The sequence below is a fragment of the Anopheles darlingi genome, chromosome 3 (genome assembly GCF_943734745.1).
Source record: "Anopheles darlingi chromosome 3, idAnoDarlMG_H_01, whole genome shotgun sequence".
In the NCBI taxonomy this organism is placed as follows: domain Eukaryota; kingdom Metazoa; phylum Arthropoda; class Insecta; order Diptera; family Culicidae; genus Anopheles; species Anopheles darlingi.
In genome coordinates, this window is record NC_064875.1 from 70,090,968 (window position 1) to 70,108,467 (window position 17,500).

The 17,500-nt window shown below is 48.5% G+C and overlaps 1 long non-coding RNA gene across 1 annotated transcript in view; it reads left to right on the forward strand.

Annotated features, from left to right (window-relative positions):
* LOC125956905 (uncharacterized) overlaps window positions 1-17,500 on the forward strand; it is an 18,267-nt gene that overhangs the window by 482 nt on the left and 285 nt on the right. Inside the window, exons 2-3 of the long non-coding RNA XR_007469210.1 lie at window positions 424-725; window positions 1,672-1,756. This is a non-coding gene — a long non-coding RNA (uncharacterized LOC125956905). The remainder of the gene's footprint in view (window positions 1-423; window positions 726-1,671; window positions 1,757-17,500) is intronic.

Here is a 17,500-nt window from a genome sequence, read left to right on the forward strand (position 1 = left end):
CTCTTGCCAGCCAAAGAACACAAGTGGTCCGAACCGAAAGCCTGGCGCCACCGTCCCCCCCGTTCGTGGTATCGACGGAGCGTTTATCTTTGGCAGCGCCGCGCTTTAACTCGGATTTGTGGAGGTGCCGCTGCTATCTTCGATGTTTCTCTTACGCCCTTTTCTGTGCTCCCCGAAGGCCCACCTGAGGGGGCTGTTCTGACCCGCCAAACGCGCCAACCAAGCGCCTGCTGCGAGTATCGGAATGATGGTGATGACGATGATTTGGGAAAATCAAAGCACCGCTAGAAATTTGCCTTCATTTTAGTCCTTTTCATCTTTTTTTATTCGTGTTGACGCCGTTCGATTCCTGCACGCGTCGTGCCGCTATCGAACGGATAATCGGTGTTTAATCTGAAATTTACTCCTAAATTCGGTGAACAGTGTAGGGAGAGTGTTGGTGGAAAAGAGCAGTCGCAGGAGTCAAACATTAGGTTCTGTTGCGCAGAATATTGCCGGCAGAATTTTAATTCGTCCATCGATCCAACCAGCACACTTCAAAGGCCGTTCGTTTGACCTACAGCAGCGGCGAATCCTTGCTTGGCCGGTCGAATGCCCCGACGGTCGTCGTCGTCCTTTCCCATCAGCCCAGGGTGCCCAGAGAAGAAGCAGCCACACTTCCTTCAGCAATTAAACACAATCGGAGCACGACAGCAGTAGTAGCAACTCTATGAAAATGTTTTTCGGTAAGTAACCGCCCATTACGAACGATGTAGCTGATATTTGCGGCGTTGCCCACTCCGATTGAGCATGTTTTTTGAGCCTCATTTTGGCGATTTGATTAAAAGCGAATGTAGTAGCGGTGCTGATTATGTGCAAAATCGGGAGCTTCGTTCGGGAGACGAAACCGCGGTCATGCGGTCGTCGAGGGGGAATGATAAGAGAGATAGGCAGCCTAGCCGTTAGCGATTTGCGCATTTAAGCACGCGAACAAAAGTAGTAGCAACACCATCATCAAGCCCGAGACCATTCCGGCAGGTAGTGCGTGGAAAGGCCTAGCAAGAAGTTTTAGCCCCATGTTTGAGAAAGAGGTTCGTGCGTAACTGAAGCATGTTAACACACCTTCTTCACGGTTCAACGGAAAAAGTTCTTTCGAAACACGTTAACGAGCTCTATAGCCGGAGTGTATGGCGCCGTTGGTTTATCTTGGGACGCTCACCCTGGTTAATTCTTATCACCATCGATTGCTGTAATAAAAATTTAAACGAAAATTTCGGAAATTCTTTTGAAAACGAATTTGCACGCAATATTGAAAGCAACTCAGTGCCCTTGTATGGAATATTGCACACAACAGCCAAAAAAATGCCCTGTTCCGTTTATAGCGTCGAGTTCCGTTTGAATCAAATAACCGTTAAAGACGTGTTGGTTACTAGTGGGTTTCATTCTGTGTAACGCTGTTATACGATTGTGAATGATTAAATATTGTTTTGATACTAGAAACCTCTCTAAATTCATCGTTGTTAATGTAGCGAAATTGAGATACCTTTAATTTTTAATGTGTATTTCTGTTTTTCAATCGCCATTTCATAGAAACTCGTTATGATTACGTATGTTGAGAAAACATCAACGCCCCTGAAACTCCCGACATATCCTTCATTGTGGTCGTTTCGATCTATCTTTTTATCTTTGCAGCTTCCAGCTTCGGAGAATTGTTTAACGAAGATGATCCAGTAAATTCCCTGAAGAAGATAGCCACTGCAAAGGAGAAACATGCAAGGTAAGTACTATGTTTTCCTTCTCGCGGAATCGTTTATATGACAAGGAAGCTGCTCTCAATAGTTGAACCGTCGTTTTATTGGTCCCCCATGGCTTTGCATTACTTCACGGATGAATGACTGTGTGGAATATAGGCATCATTTACCATTGCGCGGTGTTTTGTTTGTGCCGCTTGCCATTCCATGCCCCGGTACCACTCACTGGCGCAACATTGTTGCATCGAATGGCCGACATTTTATGCGTACATTATGCGAAACAGAAACGGCATGCGGTGCAAACTGCCTTAACCCGATGAAGTTGCGGTTGGCTTTCTCTTTGCACTGGCTACACCATCAGATCGGACCAGACAGGCAGCCCGACAGGGAATCTCGTCTTGACGAGGAACTTGCCTTCTTACTTGCCGACCAACAACGCCCTGTGCTGCATTGCGAACAATTAATGCGAAAATGCAGATGCATTTACTGACTGACTGTTTTGCCGACACATCTCGGTAGTGCTCGGTAAGCCGCGTCGCGCGCGCTGACCTGACCCTGTTCTCTAGCTCCTCCATGGTTACATTATTGCCTTGAATCGAAAAATTGAGCCGTTTTGATCGTATGGCACGGGAGGAGAGGCGATGACGATGTGGTGGTGAGAAGAAAACGAGAATAACAGACATATCCATGCGCCGCCGAGGAGGAAGACAGACGAGACGGCAGATCCCGACAGAGATCACACAGCAGACCGGAAGCGATTCCCAATTTGCCGAGACGGAGCGACGAGATGAGACACGCCAAGCCCGTCTAGACGATGGGATGGAGTGCAATATGCTACGGTCGCTGCTGCTGCTCACACATGATGCTGTTGCCTTGAAGTAGAGGCGAACGAAACGAAGAAGTAGATGCACGCTGCTGCTGCTGCTGCTCCTTCTCGCACCACAGATCACCGCAGGTCTTGTTCTAATTCGTTCGTGGCAGCGAGACTGCTTGTGCACTTCACAATGCGTCTCGTGCTGTATGTTAAACCTATTATTTGATCTCGTATTTGATGATTTTGATTCACCGCTTGTTGCTCCCCAAAATGCTATTTGTTATTGATTTGTAGCAAATAATTTAAAGATCATCTTCAGATGATTTGATGGAATGCCTTTGAGACTTGAGGGGATGAAATACGTAACGCACTGTTTTGCACCGAGATAGCGCCACCCCAGACAGCAAAGGATGCCGCAACGGCCGGGGCGCAGCATCTCCGGGAGTGTGTAAAGCAGTGCGACAGAGATGTACGGCAAACGGATGCGCTTAAGTGGATGCAAAGTACACGCATACACACGGCGCACAGGTTCGCCTGCACTAGAATGGAGCATTCGTTGCATTATGAGCGCGCAAAATCCAGAGATCCGAAACCGCCGTTCGACGCGATGCGCGATGCGCCAGACGCGTAGTAGAGATCCCCAGCCGACGATGATGACGACGTGGGCGCGCACTCGCCTTACCCCACCCCCCGTTCCTAAATCCTATCTGAAATCCGAACCAGCCGAGCAGCAGCAGTCAACAGGGGCCACCACCGGCGCAATCGTTTCGCGCCATTCTCTGCGATTTCCTTCCACCAAAGCAGGAAAGCAAGAGGAAAGGGGTCGGTCCCCTTCGACCGGCCGCTGTGTGCGTCTGGTTTTTGTTTTGCTTGGTTTTTTGCGTTTTTGGGGTTTCGGCGGCCCGAAGCGATTTCTTCTTCTTCGCTTCTGGTCCGTCCGTCCGTCCTTTCCCACAATATAAATACGCACAAATTCGAACATAATTTTAGCACGACGACACAGACGACGACCGTCTAGACGAGTCTGGGGCCGTGCGCCTTGCGCCTTGCGAAGACCACATCTCTCCTCTCGGGTGTGGGGTTTTTTTTTTAGCCGATTGTTTTGTTTTGTTGCATTTGTTTGGCAAAATGTCTATTTTCGTGCACCACCGGTGGCGTGTGTGTGTATCGGTGAGGTGACCAAAACTGTTCGGGAGAATTGAGTGATGCATGAGCCTGGGCGGGGGGGGGGGGGGGGAATGCAGGATACGGAGAGAGCGCAGATTAGTCCTTGGAATGGAGCAGGGATGTGTGTTGGCTATGGCCGATGGCTGCAAGCAGTTTGATTGGATTACATGTCTTTTGATTTCTGGTTGCGCATAATGTCGCCGGATGTGCTGTGTTCTTGATCGTGATGTGGATGTGTGACAAATGTGGTACAAGATTTCGTTAATATAAGTAGGCAACGCCAAAATATTCCAGGAGAAGTAGAATCCTCGTTGTTTGCTGCTAGCAACGGGCTTATTGTAGTGCATGCGTGAATCGACGAAAAATCGGTGACAAATACTCTCCAGCCACGGAGGGTACTCTCCAGCAACATTCCAGCTTTCATCGGCTTCATCGGGAAAGACAGCAAAATGCATCGTTTTGCTTGCGCGCATTGTCTGTTGTTACATTGTTGGGCTGCTGCTCCGGTCGCTGTTGGTAGTGTTGGTGGACTGCTTTCTTTCGGCTTCTGCCGCTGCACCCGCATGCCCACCGAGGTTGGGGCGTATGCGTGCAAACCAAACAAACCATAAAACCTGCATCGATGACCACCACTTCCCATCATCCGTAGTCCAACCTCACCGAGGGCGCGCAATGTCGTGTAATCCTCTGTGAAACGGGCCCTGGCACGAGAGACGATCCGGCCGATAACGACGACGACGAGACGACCACGACGATGTCAACGATGGCGGTGGTGGCGAGACACGAAGTGTCCACGAGCAGCAGCAGCTTAACCTGGGGGAAAGGAGGAGAGGGGGAGGGGGGAGAGAAAGAGTGCGAGAAGAACCAGACGAGGTCGACGGACTACGATGGCCGCTTTCGACGGGTTCCCGACCTACTTCAACGTGTCTGGCTCTGGTTCTGCTCCTCCTCCGTCGGGCTTCTCCCTTTTTTACCCCCTTCCGTATCTGTCGCTCGCTCTTTCTCTTTCTCACTTTGGCACATACACACACACACACACACATTCACACACATACACACATATGTGGTCTTTCTCTCGCTCCAAGGGAGCTCTTTCTGCAATTTCATCTTTTTCCATTTTCCCCCTTTTTGCGGCTGAACCGCTGCCGCCGCCGTCGCCGCCGCCGCCGCCGTCGCCGTCGCCGCCGCCAGCTGCTGCCAGCCATCCTGCCAGCCAGCCAGCGCCATGCACCGCCGCCACCCCTTTGGCGGAGCGCCATGGCCATGGCCCACCGCACCGCACCACCATTCGACCAAAGGGGCGAACGCGCGCGCTCTGGTCACGGCTGGCTTGGTGTCAAGCACCACCCAACCCAATCCTACCCTACTGTGCCCTCCCCGAGAGACATACTCTCACACAGGAGCATGAAGACAGGAGAGGAAGGGTGAGGGGGAGGACGAGAGCACATGCAACCGATGGGCGAGCGTCGTCGTGCCACATGCACACACTGCCACCACCACCGAGTACGCCGAGTGATGGCTACATACGAGGGAATGTCACGGCAACTCCTGTCCTGCTAATGAGAGACGCACGCACGCACGCACGAATGCTCACACTGGCCGTTCGGTTTGTGAAAGGATGTAACAAAGTAATTTACGTGATGTATCACGCTTTTGAGCATCGTCGATTCGTGATTCCTGTTCAATTTCGTGTCCTGGTACTCGAGCAGCCTGCGTTTATGGGAAATTAATTTTCCACAAATCGAAGGAATTCTTCTAGTGCTAGTGCCTCATCATCATCATCATCATCTCGACAAGCAGAGTGCGATGGTTCTGCATGAAAAAGGGACACACAGCCGGCGGGGTTTGATCGCGCATCTAGTTGTGAAAACAGCAGGACCCTCACCCGTAAAACCGGCTTCCTGATAGCTCTCCAGAGCTTCCCCCTTCCCGACGAAGTGATGGCGGCCAAACACAGTGCAGGACCAGTGCTTTTTGGCACACAATTATAATCAAATTTAGAGTTTAGCCCTCCTTCCCGAACGCACGAAAGATACACATACAACCCTTCCCGGGAGTTGAGCAATAATCGACCAAGGGCAGGGCATGGTATCTGGCCGGGGGCACCCTTTCGAAGCACCACTCGAGGGTCCTCTGCATATGCCGTTCCGGTGCTTCGGTCGTGAGCGCTCGTCCTCAGCTGATTTTGCCCAGCGAATATCAGGAGGACGATTGTTACCAACGCAACGGTGCGCTTTCAAGTGTCACAATCCTGTGTGCCGACTCGGATTCACGTAGAGGGCATATTTGTTTCTTGCGGTAAATCGTACATTAAAAACTAATTACGAGGAAGGCGAGGGGTCGGGGACTGGAACGATTAAAGTAGGCGTGAGTGGCGCTTCCTCCGCTTTATCGTTTTTGATGAAGTTGAAAAATGCGAATTTGCGATCCTTGCATTTCAGTTTAGAATGTCGCGTCCTCTAGTTCTTTAGATTGTCTGAGCATAAAATGCATCGCAGTGAATGGTGGCTGGATCACATCCTTCTACATCGCTATTCGAAGGTACGCCATTGCGTCCTGTCCCGCTATCAGCTGCTTGCTAAGGGTGGGAGGGGATCCAATTATGAGGTTCAATTTATTTTGAATAATAAAATTAAAAGTGCTGTGCAGGAACGAACAGCAGCAGAGGCGGTAGCACCCGTGTGTGTCGTAAAACCGTCGATTCCTCCAAACTATGCATTCCGCTGCATTTGGTGCTGGCATCGAGGCATTTGGATGGTGCAAAGGGCGAATAGTGGAGAGGGGAAGGGGGGCGTACCAATAATGCAGCCACTGCTGGCACGAACCGGGGGGACCGCATGAGGGCCGCTAGTTAATGTGTTGCATTGAAATTGTCCGAATATTATGTGTGTATAATTGTGGGTATAACGGCCATAAATGTTTTTTTTTGTATCGGGGCTCCCTAGCTGGCAAGTGGGGGGGAGGGAGGAGACCTTAATAAAATTGGGCATTTCATTTGTCCTTTCCTGCGTGTAACGTTCCTTTTATGCTATCTAATGGGTGCATTCCGAAGCGCGCACACGCATGCTCGCACGCACGTATGCTGCACATTGCTGCCTCCCCAGAATGCTGGCTTAGCAGTGGCGGCGGTGGTGGTGATGGTGCTGTTTAGTGAAGCATAAACACAAGATAGGCAACAACTCGCCATTGCATATGTGCGTGGATTTTGGGCTTCGGTTTTTATTAGGCTGTTTATGTTTTATTTATTTCTTTGCTGAACCCCCCCGGCCCCTCCACTCTTCTAACCGTGTATCTCTTCGCCATCACTCGATCGACACCCGTGTTGTGAACGAGCGAGGAGCCGTTGAAGGGGTCGTTAACACGCGTAGTTAATGTAATATGGAGGAAACACGCAGCAAGAGCAACAACGTCTTTTTGTAAAGTGTTTTGTAGCCACAAGAAGAGAGCCGTTTCCGTGATCAGTTTTCATATTTTAGCTAATGATAAGACATCTGTCTAGCGCTATCCCACGGATCTTTGAGATTACATTCGAAGATATTCAATGCATCACAAGCCCAAGCATAAAGAATAAACGTGGCTCACCATATTTCGGGATCAAATGTGACTTCTTTCGTATGCCTCGTATCCTCGTGATGCCCAATCGAAAGTCCTTTTCCTCCTCGCATTATCAGTCATCCTGATCGTACCACCAGCGTCGTTTAAGCTCATTAATAGCCGATGTACTGCGGCTGGCAAAATATCCTTTGGGTGGTTGAACTTCTCGCTTTAGCCAGCGCGCTAAGCGCTCGTCGTGCCACAGATGGTGGCGTTTGATCGGCGCGATTTCAAAATGGAAGAGGGACAGCAGACGACGCTGTCCGGTGACCCTCTGGTGGTCGGAGATGCTCTTACCAGTGGCAGATGTAACATGCTTTTATGTTTCTTCTTCCGGTGCCGGTCCGAGCTGTTAATTCAATTTTATAATTCTCCGGTGCCGGAGGTTACCATCGCCGGAGCACGCACCTGTCACAGGCGTCGAATATGAATGCTAGGAAAAGGACGCCTCGCAAATGCTTCTCAGCGCACGCACCATCCAAGATGATTTGAGTTTTTATTTTATAATATCGATTTGCTCTTTCAAGGATCTTGTAGCAGATCTTGAAGGTTTAGTGCCGTTTTCCGTTCTTTCGATTTAAATTAAAGGATTTTCAAAATCGAAATAAAATCCTGTTCAGTAAGCGAATTGCAGCCGAGTGTTGCAGTGCAAAATGAGAAATGTTAGCAATAAACGGTCGGGAATAGAAATTAATGACGCGCCAGCTCGCTCACCGACGACCCTTCTTCCCCGCTCGGCTGCGACTGCCACCGGAGCATGGTCCATCGACAATTGCTTCACTGTTTGAGTTGCCATCGAAAGAGCAATCCTGGGAGTGTAGCAGTACTGCTGGCGGAGGCCGTACACTGTTGCTGGCTGGCAATGACTTATCGAATCGGCTCATCCATCATCTATCGTGGCGCGAATGGTTTTCGCCAAATGTACGATTTATTGGTGGTGGAAGGCAACGGCAGCAGCAACAATATCCTCGGCACTCGGCACCGGTTCCGGTACGCCTACATTGACAGCGAGAGTCATTCCCCGTCCCGGGCCCTTTGTGTCCGATTGGCAGGCAATGCCAATCGCTCGCGGGGTCGTACAAAATGAGAAATTGATCAGCTCTTGTCAGTGGGCAACAGATGGCGTGTGTGCTCGTATATATATGGGGGTGACACACACATGGTTCGTTGTCAGTTTTCCTCGATGTCCTGGTGGAAAGCACCGAGCACCCATCATCATCTCGCATTGGTGCTGCCTCTAGAGATGCATCTGTAAGTTATCTGCAGGACGGTGATCCAATTTGGTTCGCCCGGCAACCTTATCCGACCTCAGCGATCAACGACGACGCTCCTGCTTCTGCTATGAAAAGATGATTTTTTCGAAATCCATGTCCCACATCGCATCGTGCCCTGTGCATCGTGCCCTGTGCCAGGACGACTGATGCTTCATCGACGACGCGCTCGCTAACTTTATTATAAGTTGCTCCATATCCTTAGATTGATTTTTAAATTAAGTAGCTCGCGCCTTAGTTGCGACAGCGCCAAGGCACGGTCTGGACCTTCTTGGGTTGCCGGACGTAGACGATGCTGGAGCATGTAATTGAATTGAAAATTAGCTCCAATTGAGAAACACTCTCTTCGCTTCTGTTCGGCGTTGATATCCGCCTTTTGCCTGAGATGCATCGCGCATGGCTGTCTGACTGTTCGCTCTATCCGTTAGGATAGAATATCCCTTACATCCTTCGCTACATTGCATACACTTAAGAAGGATGATGCTGGATGCGAAGACGAATATCGAGGAAGTTCATTTTCCTGGATTGATTGATTCCTCATCTTAAAGCGAAATTTGATGTCGATTCGATGGAAGCGATGTTCAACCATTTGCACGGCAAAGCATAGTATGGCCTGAAGTCCTCCCCGATAGTGTACTTGGGACATTGTGAAGTCCTAATGGGCGCGAGATAAATCCAATTTAGAATAGGATTAATAGCAAAAATGGTTTCAAATGGTATCATAAACTAAAATGTACAACCAAGCCAACCATAATAACAGAGTCTTAAATAGCTAAACGGTGTATGTGTGTATGTGTGCTACTCAGGATTCCAAAAAGGATAAGTTGGAAATGGTTTTGAAAAACGCGATCCTCATATGCGAACACAGACACATGCATTCGGCTCGTCCGAAGCGTCGCCTAATTGGAAACAGTAAAATGTGATGCATCGGCAGAGAGGGCGCATCGGGTTCGCTTTCTCCCGATGCATTTCCAATCGTTGGGCGAGAGAAGGGAACATCTCACCATTTTGTTGTTACACAGGGAAGAGGACGATGTATCGGAGGAACGCGCGTGTGTGTGCGTGTCTTTCGGTTTAGTTATTATGGGGATTGGGAAGAGGACGAGCGGGGAAAGGGTCCCAAAACCCCCGATGCCCGGCATGGCGCAGATGTTCTGCGTGTGGTGGAAAGGATGGCTGGATGGATGGATTACAACACATCGCTTCGTGTTTTTATTGATGTCCTGTTCCACTCGTTCCCTCGTTCCCTCGTACCCTCTGTTCTCATTCTTCAGCTGTCGCACCACACAAACACACATGCGTACCACACAAACACAACGCATGTCCTGCCAAAGGTTCCTGCACGACGCTCGGGACGACTTTCGTTGGCTTCTCGAGATCCCCGGGTTTTGGGTTTTTCGATTTACGTTTCCTTTTCCGCTGGACTTGAATCTTGAGTCTTTTCGTGCTCCTTGGAACAAAGCGTATGCGAGGTTCGTTCCTCGTGTTTGCCCTGCATGTAATTAGGAAGGCTTTGTGAGCGGGCGCGCGCACGCTAATGATGCACCCGTTTTTCACGCATGCGAATGCATTATGCATAGGATATGGTGAATTTCGAATGACAAAACATTAAACTTCCTTTCGTGATGCTTCACAGAGTGCGATGCTTGTCTGTAAATTATTGTCGTTAGCAAAATCGGAAGAATCTTTAAAATAGACAGTTGACAACATTTTTACATAGAGATGCAAATTCGGATGACTTATTTATCGGCAGATGTTTTTTTTGTGTTCTGCTTTGGTCGTATTGGAAATTGCTTTATTAGTAACACTGCAAACGGCAATGGCTCACCAGTTAAGCTGCAGATAATGTTAGTCTATCGTTCATAGTTTCGTTAAAAATCGAAACAATGCTGTTGTGTTATTGTTCGAAATGTGGAGCGTATTTATGACGTAAAGTAATAACAATTCATCAGCTATAAATTGCAAAACTTGAAAATTGGAAGCATTCCAATTTGAGCATATTGCATTAATTAGGCGTTCGATCGATCGAATAATAATCGTATTAATAAACTCTCGTAACCTTATTTAAATCGCGTTCGCTCTCAACATAATCGAGGCCAAACATAATCTATGACCATAACCCAAATGAAACCTATAGGCGGCTAACAAACTAACGAAAACGGAGTTTGAGAATATCGTTCTAGACACACCATTCCCCGTTCGCTGCTCTACGAGTGCTGCATAAATTAGAAATTAATTTCTTTACTTTGACTCACACGCCCTTGCTGTGTGCTTGTGTGTGGCTCGCAAGGGCGCCACTATCATTCCTCACGTGTCCTAAAAATAATCTTCCTTCACGTGGGGATTTTTACTTAATTTGGTTTTATTTCCTCTACGCCTGCGGCAACATTCTCAGAGAGGGGGTGGCAGGTTGCAAAAATGTTGATACTATCGCGCATCTCAGAACAACAACAACTGTCAGGAGAGGGAGGGGAGATGAATGAAGAGGCCGTGCACGATGCACGAAGACAAATTTGCATACATTATGAAATTATTAAATAAAATTTATTTACCGCCAGGGTGCCGTTTAAATGCTGAAGCATAATTTATGGGAGGTGGCAATTTACCCCCAGAACGGAGAGAGAATGAAAGAGGGGGTGTTTCTGTGCCTGTGTGCAAAACAGAGAATGATGCAGAAGCAGTGACTGGCGAATGATTGAAGAGGGTGTGTTGTGTCCTGTGGCAAGCCAGTGTGCCGTATTCTGTAAGTACGTCATCGTATAAGGGGCATGCTCCTACGTTTTTTTTCCATAATAAAACAATTTTCCCTCTCCGCGTCGCACATTTAATGTTTCGCAATGTTTTGGAAAAAAACAAGGAAAATGATGAGACATTGAGCATTCCTTCTAGGATCATCCAGAAGGAACGGACGATTCAACTACTTTGCAAAAATGTCCGAGGATCGATTTTGGAAGTTGTTATGCTTGATTTCTTGAATTCGCATCCTATTTTCTGCATTTAATTTCAAACATTCCGTTCCGTTTCGATTTCTCTTACACGTCCATCGTTGTTATCGTAGCCGACTGGTCGGTCTCGTGACAAGAGCTGCATAAACGAAGCCGCAGGCGACAATCCTTTGCCCTTCGTCAACATCTCATTAATGTCGAGACGTAGCAGCTATTGTTTCTCGGTTTGCAGTGGCAGATCCAGCAGTAGCAGGTCCTTATTTCTTCAGCAACTAATAGGATTTTTTTTTAATTTTCGTTCCATTCACGCCTCTTTTGGTGACAAACAATGGAATGGTTGCTGCTCAATAGCTACTGTTGGAGCTACTGTCAGTGGGAGCAATATAAACGCTTTCAATCACTTGTTGGGTTTGATACGCTGCTGCTGGATCTACTATCAAATCTTCCGTGACCAGATACCGCGTGACGTACACTCTTTCCTTTTCATACGATGGCAACAGAATGCCTATAAGTGAAGCAAACGTAAAGGAATGATATAAATGTCTACGCCAGAGCAACGCAAAAGACGATCTCGCGGAATCAAGGGAATTATTCAAAGGAATTAAACAGCTAGAATCTTGGCGTGGCGATTTTGCGATCCAACCAGTGACCCTGGCAAGGATCGGCGACAGGCAGCTGGCCAGTTTCCTTTTCAATTCTGAGACCCGTTTCCAACCAAGCAGGAGAGAGAATTGACTATGCTGCCTGCCTGCCTGCTATCCGTCTCTGGTCTATTTCCATTTTATGTGTTGGAAATTTGGAATACGAACACGAACAATGCACTTGTGTGTGAGCATCAGGAGGGGGAAATTGAAACCTGAAAGGCACAAGGTGACGACGGAAGGCGGAAAACGAAGAAGTCCGTCTTCCCTGTCTGCATTTCACTTGCAGCTGCCGCTTGTTCGTGTGGCCCGAAGAGCTGAAGAGGCCACAGAATACTGACGCTTTCGCACGTGCCTCTCTTATGTCGCTCTCCAACAGTCACGGTCGCTGGGTTGGTCAGGATTTTCGGAATGGGCTGTCGGGGACTGAAATGAATTTGTTGTAAAACATATTCTTTTTGGCAACAACATTATGATAAAGCATGTTCTTAAGTTTCACCAAAAACACGCGAGTGAAACGAGAACGACCGCGTATAATAAGAAATAGCTATCAATGCATGTAATGTTCTGCCAGATCCAACATCCAACATCGTCCAGACCAACGTCTCTTGACCGCTTTTGATTCTTTGCGCCATGACGCCGAACCGGCGATGGAACCACCTGTGCTGAGTCCAAGTGACTTCGTCCACAATTTACCCACTTTTTATTCCTTCGCCATGTTCGCGGGGGGAATCCTCGAATTCTTGATGGCCCCTGCGGTCAGTTATACTTCCAATTCATCGTCGACAGCTGCAACAACCAGGTCGCGCGTCATGGGGGCAGCCACCATCGCGAACACATGCTGCTGCGCCCGATGTGTTTGGCACGTGGCCCTCGTCGTTGTGGATTTCAAAAAGCACATTAAAAGGAAGAAAAGAAACGATGAAGCACGCTGTGGATGGCTACTTTTGTAAAAGATTTCTTGGTAGAAGTTAGGTAAAGGAGTGACCTAAAGAGAATTAAGGATGTTTTTTTATTTAATTCATATGTTTAACCAATCTGTTGAGATGCGACTTAATTCGTCTCGTTTATTTGTCAAACGCAAAATTCACCCAAAAAAGCAAAACCTGTGTTGGTCTTCTTCCCTTCGAGCTGTCGTTGGTCACTAGTAGTTCGTTGGGCAGATGTTTCTGGATATTGATCTTCTCGAGGCTATCCATTCCTCGCACACTCTTTTCCCCCCAGTTTCCCCCCACTTTTTGGTGGATCGCATGACAGTACACAGATACCTACCATCTGACAATCGTGAATAAATCGTTCGAGCCCCCATGGCAGCGTAAGAGGACGTGTGTCTGAAGATCGAATCGGCGGAAAGTGTGCCAACACACCGGGCAGCACGTGCCTTGCTCTTCATTTCCGCAAAATGAAGGGGGTCGCCCAGGAAGGAAACGTGCCAACCCTTTGCAACCAACTGGCGTATGGACTGAGAGACAGGTGTGTTCAGTCTGTGTTGCGTCTGCTGCTGCTGCTGCTGCTACGAAATGCTCGATTATAAGCAATTGCCGAATTTGTTTTTTTTTGCCAAAATGATGCCGTTTTCTTCCGCCACAGCAAATGCAGCGCATTAATCGGAGACGGTAGCAGGGGTGTTCGCTTTCTTCCTTTTACTGCTGATCATTATCGTATCTTCTTGTTCCCTTCCAATCATTACGCAGAGGTAGTTTTTCTTTTTTTTTTTTATAGTTTCTCGCAATTTTTAATGCGAGGCCAATGACGTTTACTCTTCCCTTTTTCGTACGCTGCGAGTTTCTGACTAATGATGATCAAACACGGAATCGCCGAAAGCCCAGCCGGAAAGCCTGGTTTTGCACCTTTGCTATCCACCTAATGATCAGGCCAAACCAGTGCGGTGTCAGTGCCCGCAAATAGAGATGTCATTTAAGCAATAGAGACTCAGCATTGTATAATCGTGTGAGATGCATGCTCTGTATGCTAATTTATTCTGTGATGATATTCTCCTTCACAAATACATCTTTCCACCCGCCAGTAGCAGCTAGACATCACTTAATCATCACCACCTTGGCAGTGACTTTTGCTGGATTCCTCTTCAGTCTGGCTTGGTGGGGCACCAATTGAAATGTATTGAAGGAGAAGAGTTTTGCGCTAAATACTATTACAACGGTACAGTCAACGCGTGTCACGCATAGGAATTGTAAGCTCTCTCTCTCTCTCGCCTCTCCCGGAGACACACCCAACACCGGAAACATAAATGACACCCACCCTCGCTCGGCAGGCCTTTTTTGCATGTGACGCGAGTGCCCATAACTGTGCTGTAACAGAAAAATACCATAAAATCGCGTTGGGAAGTGATTGATGGATGTGTGGTGACTAGAAGGGAGGGGAGGTATGGAAGGAAGGATGGACATCCTTCTGGCCTGGGTCTTAAGCGCGGACGCAGCATTTATTGCTACTGCTGCTGTTGTGGATAATGTAAAAATGCAGCAACCAACTAGTGAGCTTGCGTATGGTAGTTCGGTTTCTGGTAGTTCAATTGTTTTAGAGGCCGTGTGCAACAAGACCTAAACGTTATAGCTTCCGGACTAAACACCGCAATGCATAAGGGGACGGCGGGTACTGATTGACGGGGGTCCGATTATATGCGGGCCTTGTCCCCGTTCTCTTCAGACCTTCTTTCTGGTCGCCTTTCATCCTTGCAATGCTCATCGTTGATATGGTATCTTTTGTATCGTTGAGAACAGAGGAAGGCGAAAATGGGAGTTGCAGCTGCTTCAACACTCCAACACACACTGGCTCGTGCACCAAAGTGGTGCTCTTCGTGTCCCTCGTGACTCGTGCACCACAGGCAGGTATTCCCTGCAGATATATGAATGTCCTTTGCCAGAAACGCTATAATAGATGTAGAATGAAAATCAAATCACTTGATTGACGTGCGCTTGTGTGTGGCACAAGCGCAGAGCGTCGTCTCAGTTTCCACGCAATGAAAATATTTGTCTTACAAAGAACACTCCTTTGCCCCCCGGTTTGCCCTGGAGAGCAGTCACAGAGCCCATGTTGCAGCCGCCAGTGATACGTCAATCTGGATGGTGTGATGCCTGCCTGCCTGCCTGCTTTATGCTCGTTCCCGGGCCAGCAGTAGTGCAGGGGTGGAGGAAGATTATTGGGATTGAAAAATGTTGAAAACGCGGGGCGCGTGCCCATGGTCCTTGGCAGCAGTGCAGCCGGCCTGTCGGCGAAGTAGAAATCACCGAAAACGCAAACACCAGGTGTTTTGGTGGCTCTTTGTCAAAGGAAATCTGTTTTTGGGCCTTGCAAGACGTTGCCATCGTGCAGCGAGCCTGCTGCATCCTTTTAGCGGCAGCAGCAGCAGCAGCAACTGGGATGGTTCTCTTCATCATCTGTTCCGTTGCTTTCATCGTCCTCCATCGTTCCTCGTCCATCCGCTGCCTTGACATTGAACGTTCGATAAAACCTTCCAGCATAGCGAACGAGCGAACCGGGCGCACGCCCTAGCGCCAGGTGTTCTGCCTGTTTCTGCTTCGTATTCCACTATCGGAGCAGAAGGATCATTTCGGAAGGAAAGAGGAAAATGGTGCACGGTGAGGAGCGATTTTATGTGTTGGTGGCTTCGCTCTCGCTGGCCATCCTGTGCGGTTGGTTTTGGATTTATTTCTCCGTCGTCCTCCAACGCTGTCGTCACCCTGGGGGAAGCCTTCGAATGGCGTGGCTTAAGGACGATCATGTTGCGATGTGAAGGCACAGACCTAGCGTTACAACGGGAGCACGCTGGGAACACGAAACTTTCTCTATGGTTTCGTTGTCAGCAATAGTAGCGGTAGCAATGCGTATTCGGGGCCACTCCCGAATCGCTTTTGCGCCGTACCTACCAATACTACGCAATCGTTGCATTCGTTCGTGGTGACGTTCCTTGGGAGGATAGGCCGAAATCGATACTGGGCTTACCAACCTTGAATGGCCGTGAAATGTTACCACTTCTTCCACTTATCAGAAATTCACTGCAAACACCTTGGCAAAGCCGAGTGTGGCAGAGTATTGTCGCTTATCTTGCTCCTACCAGACATCGAACGTCTTCTACTTACGCAAGGATGACGATGTCATTACGTTATGTCTCGCCAGAAGCAGCGTAAACCGCCCATTCTCACACTGCCGACTAAACCATACACATTTGTTGCTCCTTTTGGTTTAAAGTTTGTTTTCGCAGGCCTCAGAATGCCGCGAAAGATGCCAGGAACAGAATAGACAAACTATTGGCTATTGTACTCGCGAGTTTGATAAATCGCCCAATGCATTCCCGTCGTTTTGCACGCCTCTGTCCCGGTGTAGGGAGAAGCAGGAGCGGTGCTATGTGCCGGTGAATGTGTCACGGCGATTATGAAGATAAATTTCTCCCGGAACACCACCACCACCAACGTACGCGGGGCCGATTGAACGATGAGGTGATTTATGTGCAAGGGACCACCAAAGTTTAGCCTCACATAATGAGATTAATTAAGGGTATCCTTGCATTTTTTTTTCGTTGTTGCCCTACGTACAAAACCATTGGCCAAATGGTGGAAGAGAGCCTCTCGCTGTAAAGTAGAGCAAAAGAGGGTGCACCTTTGCAAGAAGACGTATTGCCCGTTGCAATCAATTGTGTTGGATGCTGCCGGAACCGAAAAGGAGAAGAAAGTGCAACAAAAGATGCTTTGCAACAGGCGAATCGGGCGAACCCTATAGTCCCGCTGGCGGAAAGCGGACAACGACACCATCTTCGTGGCCATGGGGCGTGAGTTTCGATCGATATGATGATGGTCGCCGGGACGGCGGGATGGTGTCGATTTGCGCCGTGATCGTTTGGGCTACATATGGCTTTTCAATTTGATGTATGTGCGCTCAAAAAACCATTAGAAAGCAGGGAAAGCATACTAGAGCCCCGTGACGAGGGTTAGGAGGAGAGGTCCTCGATGCGCCCTTCATCATCACCGTGCCCTATGCAGATGCACCTCTGTGTGCCATCCGTCGCTCTCTCGCGAAGCGTCGCGATGTGCAAATAGTGCCATCGAGGCCGTATATCCGGTTACACAGCCAACAACCCCACCATCCCCTAATGGCACATCGATTCGAGCGAAAACTCCAGCAGCCGCCATTCATCAATGCATTCCATGGATCGCGTGCAGCCGTGCAGGATTTAGGGGTTATTATCATCGCGACCGAATAGTAGTACGACTGCAAAAGTGACAGTTCGGCTAGTGTGTGATATTGGTGAAAGGGAATCCTTGTCGAATTAAACGCTCATTTGCCACTCGTTTGCCATATTTCCACTTACGGGATGCAATTCGTA